The sequence below is a fragment of the Oncorhynchus clarkii genome, chromosome 13 (assembly GCF_045791955.1).
Source record: "Oncorhynchus clarkii lewisi isolate Uvic-CL-2024 chromosome 13, UVic_Ocla_1.0, whole genome shotgun sequence".
Classification (NCBI taxonomy): domain Eukaryota; kingdom Metazoa; phylum Chordata; class Actinopteri; order Salmoniformes; family Salmonidae; genus Oncorhynchus; species Oncorhynchus clarkii.
The window spans coordinates 66907117-66918755 of NC_092159.1; positions in this window are offsets into that span (position 1 = coordinate 66907117).

The following is an 11639-nucleotide window of genomic DNA, read 5'->3' on the forward strand; positions in this document are numbered from 1 at the left end:
CTAGCTAGGGGATAGATAGGGCCCTTTCTATTGGAGCAGACTGTAGGCTAGCTAGGGGATAGATAGGGCCCTTTCTATTGGAGCAGACTGTTGACTAGCTAGGGGATAGATAGGGCCCTTTCTATTGGAGCAGACTGTTGGCTAGCTAGGGGATAGCTAGGGCCCTTTCTATTGGAGCAGACTGTTGGCTAGCTAGGGGATAGATAGGGCCCTTTCTATTGGAGCAGACTGTTGACTAGCTAGGGGATAGCTAGGGCCCTTTCTATTGGAGCAGACTGTTGGCTAGCTAGGGGATAGATAGGACCCTTTCTATTGGAGCAGACTGTTGGCTAGCTAGGGGATAGATAGGGCCCTTTCTATTGGAGCAGACTGTAGGCTAGCTAGGGGATAGATAGGACCCTTTCTATTGGAGCAGACTGTTGGCTAGCTAGGGGATAGATAGGGCCCTTTCTATTGGAGCAGACTGTAGGCTAGCTAGGGGATAGATAGGGCCCTTTCTATTGGAGCAGACTGTTGACTAGCTAGGGGATAGATAGGGCCCTTTCTATTGGAGCAGACTGTTGACTAGCTAGGGGATAGATAGGGCCCTTTCTATTGGAGCAGACTGTTGGCTAGCTAGGGGATAGCTAGGGCCCTTTCTATTGGAGCAGACTGTTGGCTAGCTAGGGGATAGATAGGGCCCTTTCTATTGGAGCAGACTGTTGACTAGCTAGGGGATAGATAGGGCCCTTTCTATTGGAGCAGACTGTTGGCTAGCTAGGGGATAGATAGGGCCCTTTCTATTGGAGCAGACTGTTGGCTAGCTAGGGGATAGATAGGGCCCTTTCTATTGGAGCAGACTGTTGGCTAGCTAGGGGATAGATAGGGCCCTTTCTATTGGAGCAGACTGTTGGCTAGCTAGGGGATAGATAGGGCCCTTTCTATTGGAGCAGACTGTTGGCTAGCTAGGGGATAGATAGGGCCCTTTCTATTGGAGCAGACTGTAGGCTAGCTAGGGGATAGATAGGGCCCTTTCTATTGGAGCAGACTGTTGGCTAGCTAGGGGATAGCTAGGGCCCTCTCTATTGGAGCAGACTGTTGGCTAGCTAGGGTATAGATAGGGCCCTTTCTATTGGAGCAGACTGTTGGCTAGCTAGGGGATAGATAGGGCCCTTTCTATTGGAGCAGACTGTTAGCTAGCTAGGGTATAGATAGGGCCCTTTCTATTGGAGCAGACTGTTGGCTAGCTAGGGGATAGATAGGGCCCTTTCTATTGGAGCAGACTGTTGGCTAGCTAGGGGATAGATAGGGCCCTTTCTATTGGAGCAGACTGTTAGCTAGCTAGGGTATAGATAGGGCCCTTTCTATTGGAGCAGACTGTTGGCTAGCTAGGGGATAGCTAGGGCCCTCTCTATTGGAGCAGACTGTTGGCTAGCTAGGGGATAGATAGGGCCCTTTCTATTGGAGCAGACTGTTGGCTAGCTAGGGTATAGATAGGGCCCTTTCTATTGGAGCAGACTGTTGGCTAGCTAGGGGATAGCTAGGGCCCTCTCTATTGGAGCAGACTGTTGGCTAGCTAGGGTATAGGGCCCTTTCTATTGGAGCAGACTGTTGGCCCTTTCTATTGGAGCAGACTGTTGGCTAGCTAGGGGATAGATAGGGCCCTTTCTATTGGAGCAGACTGTTAGCTAGCTAGGGTATAGATAGGGCCCTTTCTATTGGAGCAGACTGTTGGCTAGCTAGGGGATAGATAGGGCCCTTTCTATTGGAGCAGACTGTTGGCTAGCTAGGGGATAGATAGGGCCCTTTCTATTGGAGCAGACTGTTAGCTAGCTAGGGTATAGATAGGGCCCTTTCTATTGGAGCATACTGTTGGCTAGCTAGGGGATAGCTAGGGCCCTCTCTATTGGAGCAGACTGTTGGCTAGCTAGGGGATAGATATGGCCCTTTCTATTGGAGCAGACTGTTGGCTAGCTAGTGGATAGATAGGGCCCTTTCTATTGGAGCAGACTGTTAGCTAGCTAGGGTATAGATAGGGCCCTTTCTATTGGAGCAGACTGTTGGCTAGCTAGGGGATAGCTAGGGCCCTCTCTATTGGAGCAGACTGTTGGCTAGCTAGGGGATAGATAGGGCCCTTTCTATTGGAGCAGACTGTTGGCTAGCTAGGGGATAGATAGGGCCCTTTCTATTGGAGCAGACTGTTGACTAGCTAGGGGATAGATAGGGCCCTTTCTATTGGAGCAGACTGTTGGCTAGCTAGGGGATAGCTAGGGCCCTTTCTATTGGAGCAGACTGTTGGCTAGCTAGGGGATAGATAGGGCCCTTTCTATTGGAGCAGACTGTTGACTAGCTAGGGGATAGATAGGGCCCTTTCTATTGGAGCAGACTGTTGACTAGCTAGGGGATAGATAGGGCCCTTTCTATTGGAGCAGACTGTTGACTAGCTAGGGGAAAGATAGGGCCCTTTCTATTGGAGCAGACTGTTGGCTAGCTAGGGGATAGCTAGGGCCCTTTCTATTGGAGCAGACTGTTGGCTAGCTAGGGGATAGATAGGGCCCTTTCTATTGGAGCAGACTGTTGACTAGCTAGGGGATAGATAGGGCCCTTTCTATTGGAGCAGACTGTTGGCTAGCTAGGGGATAGATAGGGCCCTTTCTATTGGAGCAGACTGTTGGCTAGCTAGGGGATAGATAGGGCCCTTTCTATTGGAGCAGACTGTTGGCTAGCTAGGGGATAGATAGGGCCCTTTCTATTGGAGCAGACTGTAGGCTAGCTAGGGGATAGATAGGGCCCTTTCTATTGGAGCAGACTGTTGACTAGCTAGGGGATAGATAGGGCCCTTTCTATTGGAGCAGACTGTTGGCTAGCTAGGGGATAGCTAGGGCCCTTTCTATTGGAGCAGACTGTTGGCTAGCTAGGGGATAGATAGGGCCCTTTCTATTGGAGCAGACTGTTGGCTAGCTAGGGGATAGATAGGGCCCTTTCTATTGGAGCAGACTGTTGACTAGCTAGGGGATAGATAGGGCCCTTTCTATTGGAGCAGAGACTGTTGGCTAGCTAGGGGATAGCTAGGGCCCTTTCTATTGGAGCAGACTGTTGGCTAGCTAGGGGATAGATAGGGCCCTTTCTATTGGAGCAGACTGTTGACTAGCTAGGGGATAGATAGGGCCCTTTCTATTGGAGCAGACTGTTGGCTAGCTAGGGGATAGATAGGGCCCTTTCTATTGGAGCAGACTGTTGGCTAGCTAGGGGATAGATAGGGCCCTTTCTATTGGAGCAGACTGTTGGCTAGCTAGGGGATAGATAGGGCCCTTTCTATTGGAGCAGACTGTTGGCTAGCTAGGGGATAGATAGGGCCCTTTCTATTGGAGCAGACTGTTGGCTAGCTAGGGGATAGATAGGGCCCTTTCTATTGGAGCAGACTGTTGGCTAGCTAGGGGATAGATAGGGCCCTTTCTATTGGAGCAGACTGTTGGCTAGCTAGGGGATAGCCCTAGGGCCCTCTCTATTGGAGCAGACTGTTGGCTAGCTAGGGTATAGATAGGGCCCTTTCTATTGGAGCAGACTGTTGGCTAGCTAGGGGATAGATAGGGCCCTTTCTATTGGAGCAGACTGTTAGCTAGCTAGGGTATAGATAGGGCCCTTTCTATTGGAGCAGACTGTTGGCTAGCTAGGGGATAGATAGGGCCCTTTCTATTGGAGCAGACTGTTGGCTAGCTAGGGGATAGATAGGGCCCTTTCTATTGGAGCAGACTGTTAGCTAGCTAGGGTATAGATAGGGCCCTTTCTATTGGAGCATACTGTTGGCTAGCTAGGGGATAGCTAGGGCCCTCTCTATTGGAGCAGACTGTTGGCTAGCTAGGGGATAGATATGGCCCTTTCTATTGGAGCAGACTGTTGGCTAGCTAGGGTATAGATAGGGCCCTTTCTATTGGAGCAGACTGTTGGCTAGCTAGGGGATAGCTAGGGCCCTCTCTATTGGAGCAGACTGTTGGCTAGCTAGGGTATAGATAGGGCCCTTTCTATTGGAGCAGACTGTTGGCTAGCTAGGGGATAGATAGGGCCCTTTCTATTGGAGCAGACTGTTGGCTAGCTAGGGTATAGATAGGGCCCTTTCTATTGGAGCAGACTGTTGGCTAGCTAGGGGATAGATAGGGCCCTTTCTATTGGAGCAGACTGTTGGCTAGCTAGGGGATAGATAGGGCCCTTTCTATTGGAGCAGACTGTTAGCTAGCTAGGGTATAGATAGGGCCCTTTCTATTGGAGCATACTGTTGGCTAGCTAGGGGATAGCTAGGGCCCTCTCTATTGGAGCAGACTGTTGGCTAGCTAGGGGATAGATATGGCCCTTTCTATTGGAGCAGACTGTTGGCTAGCTAGTGGATAGATAGCGCCCTTTCTATTGGAGCAGACTGTTAGCTAGCTAGGGTATAGATAGGGCCCTTTCTATTGGAGCATACTGTTGGCTAGCTAGGGGATAGCTAGGGCCCTCTCTATTGGAGCAGACTGTTGGCTAGCTAGGGGATAGATATGGCCCTTTCTATTGGAGCAGACTGTTGGCTAGCTAGGGGATAGATAGGGCCCTTTCTATTGGAGCAGACTGTTGACTAGCTAGGGGATAGATAGGGCCCTTTCTATTGGAGCAGACTGTTGGCTAGCTAGGGGATAGCTAGGGCCCTTTCTATTGGAGCAGACTGTTGGCTAGCTAGGGGATAGATAGGGCCCTTTCTATTGGAGCAGACTGTTGACTAGCTAGGGGATAGATAGGGCCCTTTCTATTGGAGCAGACTGTTGACTAGCTAGGGGATAGATAGGGCCCTTTCTATTGGAGCAGACTGTTGGCTAGCTAGGGGATAGATAGGGCCCTTTCTATTGGAGCAGACTGTTGGCTAGCTAGGGGATAGCTAGGGCCCTTTCTATTGGAGCAGACTGTTGGCTAGCTAGGGGATAGATAGGGCCCTTTCTATTGGAGCAGACTGTTGACTAGCTAGGGGATAGATAGGGCCCTTTCTATTGGAGCAGACTGTTGGCTAGCTAGGGGATAGATAGGGCCCTTTCTATTGGAGCAGACTGTTGGCTAGCTAGGGGATAGATAGGGCCCTTTCTATTGGAGCAGACTGTTGGCTAGCTAGGGGATAGATAGGGCCCTTTCTATTGGAGCAGACTGTTGACTAGCTAGGGGATAGATAGGGCCCTTTCTATTGGAGCAGACTGTTGACTAGCTAGGGGATAGATAGGGCCCTTTCTATTGGAGCAGACTGTTGGCTAGCTAGGGGATAGATAGGGCCCTTTCCATTGGAGCAGACTGTTGGCTAGCTAGGGGATAGATAGGGCCCTTTCTATTGGAGCAGACTGTTGGCTAGCTAGGGGATAGATAGGGCCCTTTCTATTGGAGCAGACTGTAGGCTAGCTAGGGGATAGATAGGGCCCTTTCTATTGGAGCAGACTGTTGGCTAGCTAGGGGATAGCTAGGGCCCTCTCTATTGGAGCAGACTGTTGGCTAGCTAGGGTATAGATAGGGCCCTTTCTATTGGAGCAGACTGTTGGCTAGCTAGGGGGATAGATAGGGCCCTTTCTATTGGAGCAGACTGTTAGCTAGCTAGGGTATAGATAGGGCCCTTTCTATTGGAGCAGACTGTTGGCTAGCTAGGGGATAGATAGGGCCCTTTCTATTGGAGCAGACTGTTGGCTAGCTAGGGGATAGATAGGGCCCTTTCTATTGGAGCAGACTGTTAGCTAGCTAGGGTATAGATAGGGCCCTTTCTATTGGAGCATACTGTTGGCTAGCTAGGGGATAGCTAGGGCCCTCTCTATTGGAGCAGACTGTTGGCTAGCTAGGGGATAGATATGGCCCTTTCTATTGGAGCAGACTGTTGGCTAGCTAGGGTATAGATAGGGCCCTTTCTATTGGAGCAGACTGTTGGCTAGCTAGGGGATAGCTAGGGCCCTCTCTATTGGAGCAGACTGTTGGCTAGCTAGGGTATAGATAGGGCCCTTTCTATTGGAGCAGACTGTTGGCTAGCTAGGGGATAGATAGGGCCCTTTCTATTGGAGCAGACTGTTAGCTAGCTAGGGTATAGATAGGGCCCTTTCTATTGGAGCAGACTGTTGGCTAGCTAGGGGATAGATAGGGCCCTTTCTATTGGAGCAGACTGTTGGCTAGCTAGGGGATAGATAGGGCCCTTTCTATTGGAGCAGACTGTTAGCTAGCTAGGGTATAGATAGGGCCCTTTCTATTGGAGCATACTGTTGGCTAGCTAGGGGATAGCTAGGGCCCTCTCTATTGGAGCAGACTGTTGGCTAGCTAGGGGATAGATATGGCCCTTTCTATTGGAGCAGACTGTTGGCTAGCTAGTGGATAGATAGCGCCCTTTCTATTGGAGCAGACTGTTAGCTAGCTAGGGTATAGATAGGGCCCTTTCTATTGGAGCATACTGTTGGCTAGCTAGGGGATAGCTAGGGCCCTCTCTATTGGAGCAGACTGTTGGCTAGCTAGGGGATAGATATGGCCCTTTCTATTGGAGCAGACTGTTGGCTAGCTAGGGGATATAGGGCCCTTTCTATTGGAGCAGACTGTTGACTAGCTAGGGGATAGATAGGGCCCTTTCTATTGGAGCAGACTGTTGGCTAGCTAGGGGATAGCTAGGGCCCTTTCTATTGGAGCAGACTGTTGGCTAGCTAGGGGATAGATAGGGCCCTTTCTATTGGAGCAGACTGTTGACTAGCTAGGGGATAGATAGGGCCCTTTCTATTGGAGCAGACTGTTGACTAGCTAGGGGATAGATAGGGCCCTTTCTATTGGAGCAGACTGTTGACTAGCTAGGGGATAGATAGGGCCCTTTCTATTGGAGCAGACTGTTGGCTAGCTAGGGGATAGCTAGGGCCCTTTCTATTGGAGCAGACTGTTGGCTAGCTAGGGGATAGATAGGGCCCTTTCTATTGGAGCAGACTGTTGACTAGCTAGGGGATAGATAGGGCCCTTTCTATTGGAGCAGACTGTTGGCTAGCTAGGGGATAGATAGGGCCCTTTCTATTGGAGCAGACTGTTGGCTAGCTAGGGGATAGATAGGGCCCTTTCTATTGGAGCAGACTGTTGGCTAGCTAGGGGATAGATAGGGCCCTTTCTATTGGAGCAGACTGTAGGCTAGCTAGGGGATAGATAGGGCCCTTTCTATTGGAGCAGACTGTTGGCTAGCTAGGGGATAGCTAGGGCCCTCTCTATTGGAGCAGACTGTTGGCTAGCTAGGGTATAGATAGGGCCCTTTCTATTGGAGCAGACTGTTGGCTAGCTAGGGGGATAGATAGGGCCCTTTCTATTGGAGCAGACTGTTAGCTAGCTAGGGTATAGATAGGGCCCTTTCTATTGGAGCAGACTGTTGGCTAGCTAGGGGATAGATAGGGCCCTTTCTATTGGAGCAGACTGTTGGCTAGCTAGGGGATAGATAGGGCCCTTTCTATTGGAGCAGACTGTTAGCTAGCTAGGGTATAGATAGGGCCCTTTCTATTGGAGCATACTGTTGGCTAGCTAGGGGATAGCTAGGGCCCTCTCTATTGGAGCAGACTGTTGGCTAGCTAGGGGATAGATATGGCCCTTTCTATTGGAGCAGACTGTTGGCTAGCTAGGGTATAGATAGGGCCCTTTCTATTGGAGCAGACTGTTGGCTAGCTAGGGGATAGCTAGGGCCCTCTCTATTGGAGCAGACTGTTGGCTAGCTAGGGTATAGATAGGGCCCTTTCTATTGGAGCAGACTGTTGGCTAGCTAGGGGATAGATAGGGCCCTTTCTATTGGAGCAGACTGTTAGCTAGCTAGGGTATAGATAGGGCCCTTTCTATTGGAGCAGACTGTTGGCTAGCTAGGGGATAGATAGGGCCCTTTCTATTGGAGCAGACTGTTGGCTAGCTAGGGGATAGATAGGGCCCTTTCTATTGGAGCAGACTGTTAGCTAGCTAGGGTATAGATAGGGCCCTTTCTATTGGAGCATACTGTTGGCTAGCTAGGGGATAGCTAGGGCCCTCTCTATTGGAGCAGACTGTTGGCTAGCTAGGGTATAGATAGGGCCCTTTCTATTGGAGCATACTGTTGGCTAGCTAGGGGTTAGCTAGGGCCCTCTCTATTGGAGCAGACTGTTGGCTAGCTAGGGGATAGATATGGCCCTTTCTATTGGAGCAGACTGTTGGCTAGCTAGGGGATAGATAGGGCCCTTTCTATTGGAGCAGACTGTTGGCTAGCTAGGGGATAGATAGGGCCCTCTCTATTGGAGCAGACTGTTGACTAGCTAGGGGATAGATAGGGCCCTTTCTATTGGAGCAGACTGTTGGCTAGCTAGGGGATAGATAGGGCCCTTTCTATTGGAGCAGACTGTTGGCTAGCTAGGGGATAGATAGGGCCCTTTCTATTGGAGCAGACTGTTGGCTAGCTAGGGGATAGATAGGGCCCTCTCTATTGGAGCAGACTGTTGGCTAGCTAGGGGATAGATAGGGCCCTCTCTATTGGAGCAGACTGTTGACTAGCTAGGGGATAGATAGGGCCCTTTCTATTGGAGCAGACTGTTGACTAGCTAGGGGATAGATAGGGCCCTTTCTAATGCAGGATATAAGGAAAAAACAAGAGTAAATTGTTGAAAAATGAGACACCTCTGACTGAACACAGTAATATTTAGGGTTTGGAATGACATTCTGAAATTTCCCTGGAATTGAAATGGAATCAACCCCAACCCTGTCGTCCACTTCCTCCACTACCACAGAGACAGAATCACAAACCACTCTTATCATGTACATTTTCTTTTTATTCTGTAGAAAAACAAATATAATTGAATATAGACTAAATAATGGTGACCATCTTTTTTAAACAAACGGTAAAAGAGAAGTTACAAAATCACTAAAACGTCAAAGTTTGAGTATAAAATCCCCCACCCGATTTCTTATATAGTGTACAACTTTAGACCAGAACAAGGCCTTTCTCCTCAGGAAGTTACAGCTGTATAGTGTACTACTTTAGACCAGAGCCCAGAACAAGGCCTTTCTCCTCAGGAAGTTACAGCTGTATAGTGTACTACTTTAGACCAGAGCCCAGAACAAGGCCTTTCTCCTCAGGAAGTTACAGCTGTATAGTGTACTACTTTAGACCAGAGCCCAGAACAAGGCCTTTCTCCTCAGGAAGTTACAGTGTCTACAGAGACAGGAAGCAGGCAGATCTAGACCACAGGTTAGTACTATAACCCCATAGGATTCTGGTCAAAAGTAGTGCACTATATAGGGAACAGGGCGCCATAGGTCCTGGTCTAAAGTAGTGCACTATGTAGGGAATAGGGTGCCATGGAGCTCTGGTCTATAGTAGTGCACTATGTAGGGAATAGGGTGCCATAGAGCTCTGGTCTAAAGTAGTGCACTATGTAGGGAATAGGGTGCCATAGAGCTCTGGTCTAAAGTAGTGCACTATATAGGGAATAGGGTGCCATAGAGCTCTGGTCTATAGTAGTGCACTATGTAGGGAATAGGGTGCCATGGAGCTCTGGTCTATAGTAGTGCACTATGTAGGGAATAGGGTGTCATGGAGCTCTGGTCAAAAGTAGTGCACTATGTAGGGAATAGGGTGCCATAGAGCTCTGGTCTATAGTAGTGCACTATGTAGGGAATAGGGTGCCATAGAGCTCTGGTCTAAAGTAGTGCACTATGTAGGGAATAGGGTTCCATGTGAGACTAGTGTAAGGGTTGTAGTATAAGCATATGGACATACTCTCCTTTGAAGACACAACAAGCTCACACATATTATATAATAATATAACAATATATACAACAATAACAATATTTATAACAATAACAATATATATATATATATATACACACTGAACAAAATGAAAACGCAGCATGGAAAGTGTTGGTTTCATGTTTCATGAGCTGAAATAAATGATCCCAGACATTTTCCAAATGTAGAAAATGCTTATTTCTCTTAAATCATCCTCACCAGGGTCTTGACCTGACTGCAGTTCGGCATCGTAACCGACTTCAGTGGGTAAATGCTCACCTTTGATGGCACACTGGCCTCGCTGGAGAAGTGTGCACTTCACGGATGAATCCAGATTTCAACTGTACCGGGCAGATGGCAGACATTGTGTGGGCGAGCGGTTTGCTGATGTCAACATTGTAAACAGAGTGCCCCATGGTGGCGTTGGGGTAATGGGCAGGTATAAGCTACGGACAACGAACACAATTGCAATTTTATCGATGGCGATTTAAATGCACAGAGATACCGTGACGAGATCCTGAGGCCCGTTGTCGTGCCATGATAACGCACAGCCCCATGTTACAACATTCCACAATCAACAGCCTGATCAACTCTATGTGAAGGAGATGTGTTGCGCTGCCTGAGGAAAACGGTCACACCAGATACTGACTGGTTTTCTGATCCACAACCCTAGTTTAAAAAAAGAAGAAGATATTTGTGACCAACAGATGCATATCTGTATTCCCAGTCATGTGAAATCCATAGATTAGGTCTTAATACATTCAGTTCCATTGACTGATTTCCTCACATTAACTGGAACTGAGTAACATCTTAGATGTTGTTTATGTTGTGTTTATATTGTGTTTATGTTGTGTTTATGTTGTTGTGTTTATGTTGTGTTTATGCTGTTGTGTTTATGTTGTGTTTATATTGTGTTTATGTTGTGTTTATATTGTGTTTATGTTGTTGTGTTTATGTTGTGTTTATATTGTGTTTATGTTGTGTTTATGTTGTGTTTATATTGTGTTTATGTTGTGTTTATATTGTGTTTGTTGTGTTTATGTTGTGTTTATGTTGTGTTTATGTTGTGTTTATGTTGTTGTGTTTATGTTGTGTTTATGTTGTTGTGTTTATGTTGTGTTTATGTTGTGTTTATATTGTGTTTATGTTGTGTTTATATTGTGTTTATGTTGTGTTTATGTTGTGTTTATGTTGTTGTGTTTATGTTGTGTTTATATTGTGTTTATATTGTGTTTATATTGTGTTTATGTTGTGTTTATATTGTGTTTATGTTGTGTTTATGTTGTGTTTATGTTGTTGTGTTTATGTTGTGTTTATATTGTGTTTATGTTGTGTTTATATTGTGTTTATGTTGTGTTTATGTTGTGTTTATGTTGTGTTTATGTTGTTGTGTTTATGTTGTTGTGTTTATGTTGTGTTTATGTTGTTGTGTTTATGTTGTGTTTATGTTGTTGTGTTTATGTTGTGTTTATATTGTTTATGTTGTGTTTATATTGTGTTTATATTGTGTTTATGTTGTGTTTATGTTGTGTTTATGTTGTTTATGTTGTGTTTATGTTGTGTTTATGTTGTGTTTATATTGTTTATGTTGTGTTTATATTGTTTATGTTGTGTTTATGTTGTGTTTATGTTGTGTTTATGTTGTTTATATTGTGTTTATGTTGTGTTTATATTGTTTATGTTGTGTTTATATTGTTTATATTGTGTTTATGTTGTGTTTATGTTGTTTATGTTGTGTTTATGTTGTGTTTATGTTGTGTTTATATTGTGTTTATATTGTGTTTATGTTGTGTTTATGTTGTGTTTATGTTGTGTTTATGTTGTTGTGTTTGTGTTGTGTGTTATATTGTGTTTATGTTGTGTTTGTGTTGTGTTTATATTGTGTTTATGTTGTGTTTGTGTTGTGTTTATATTG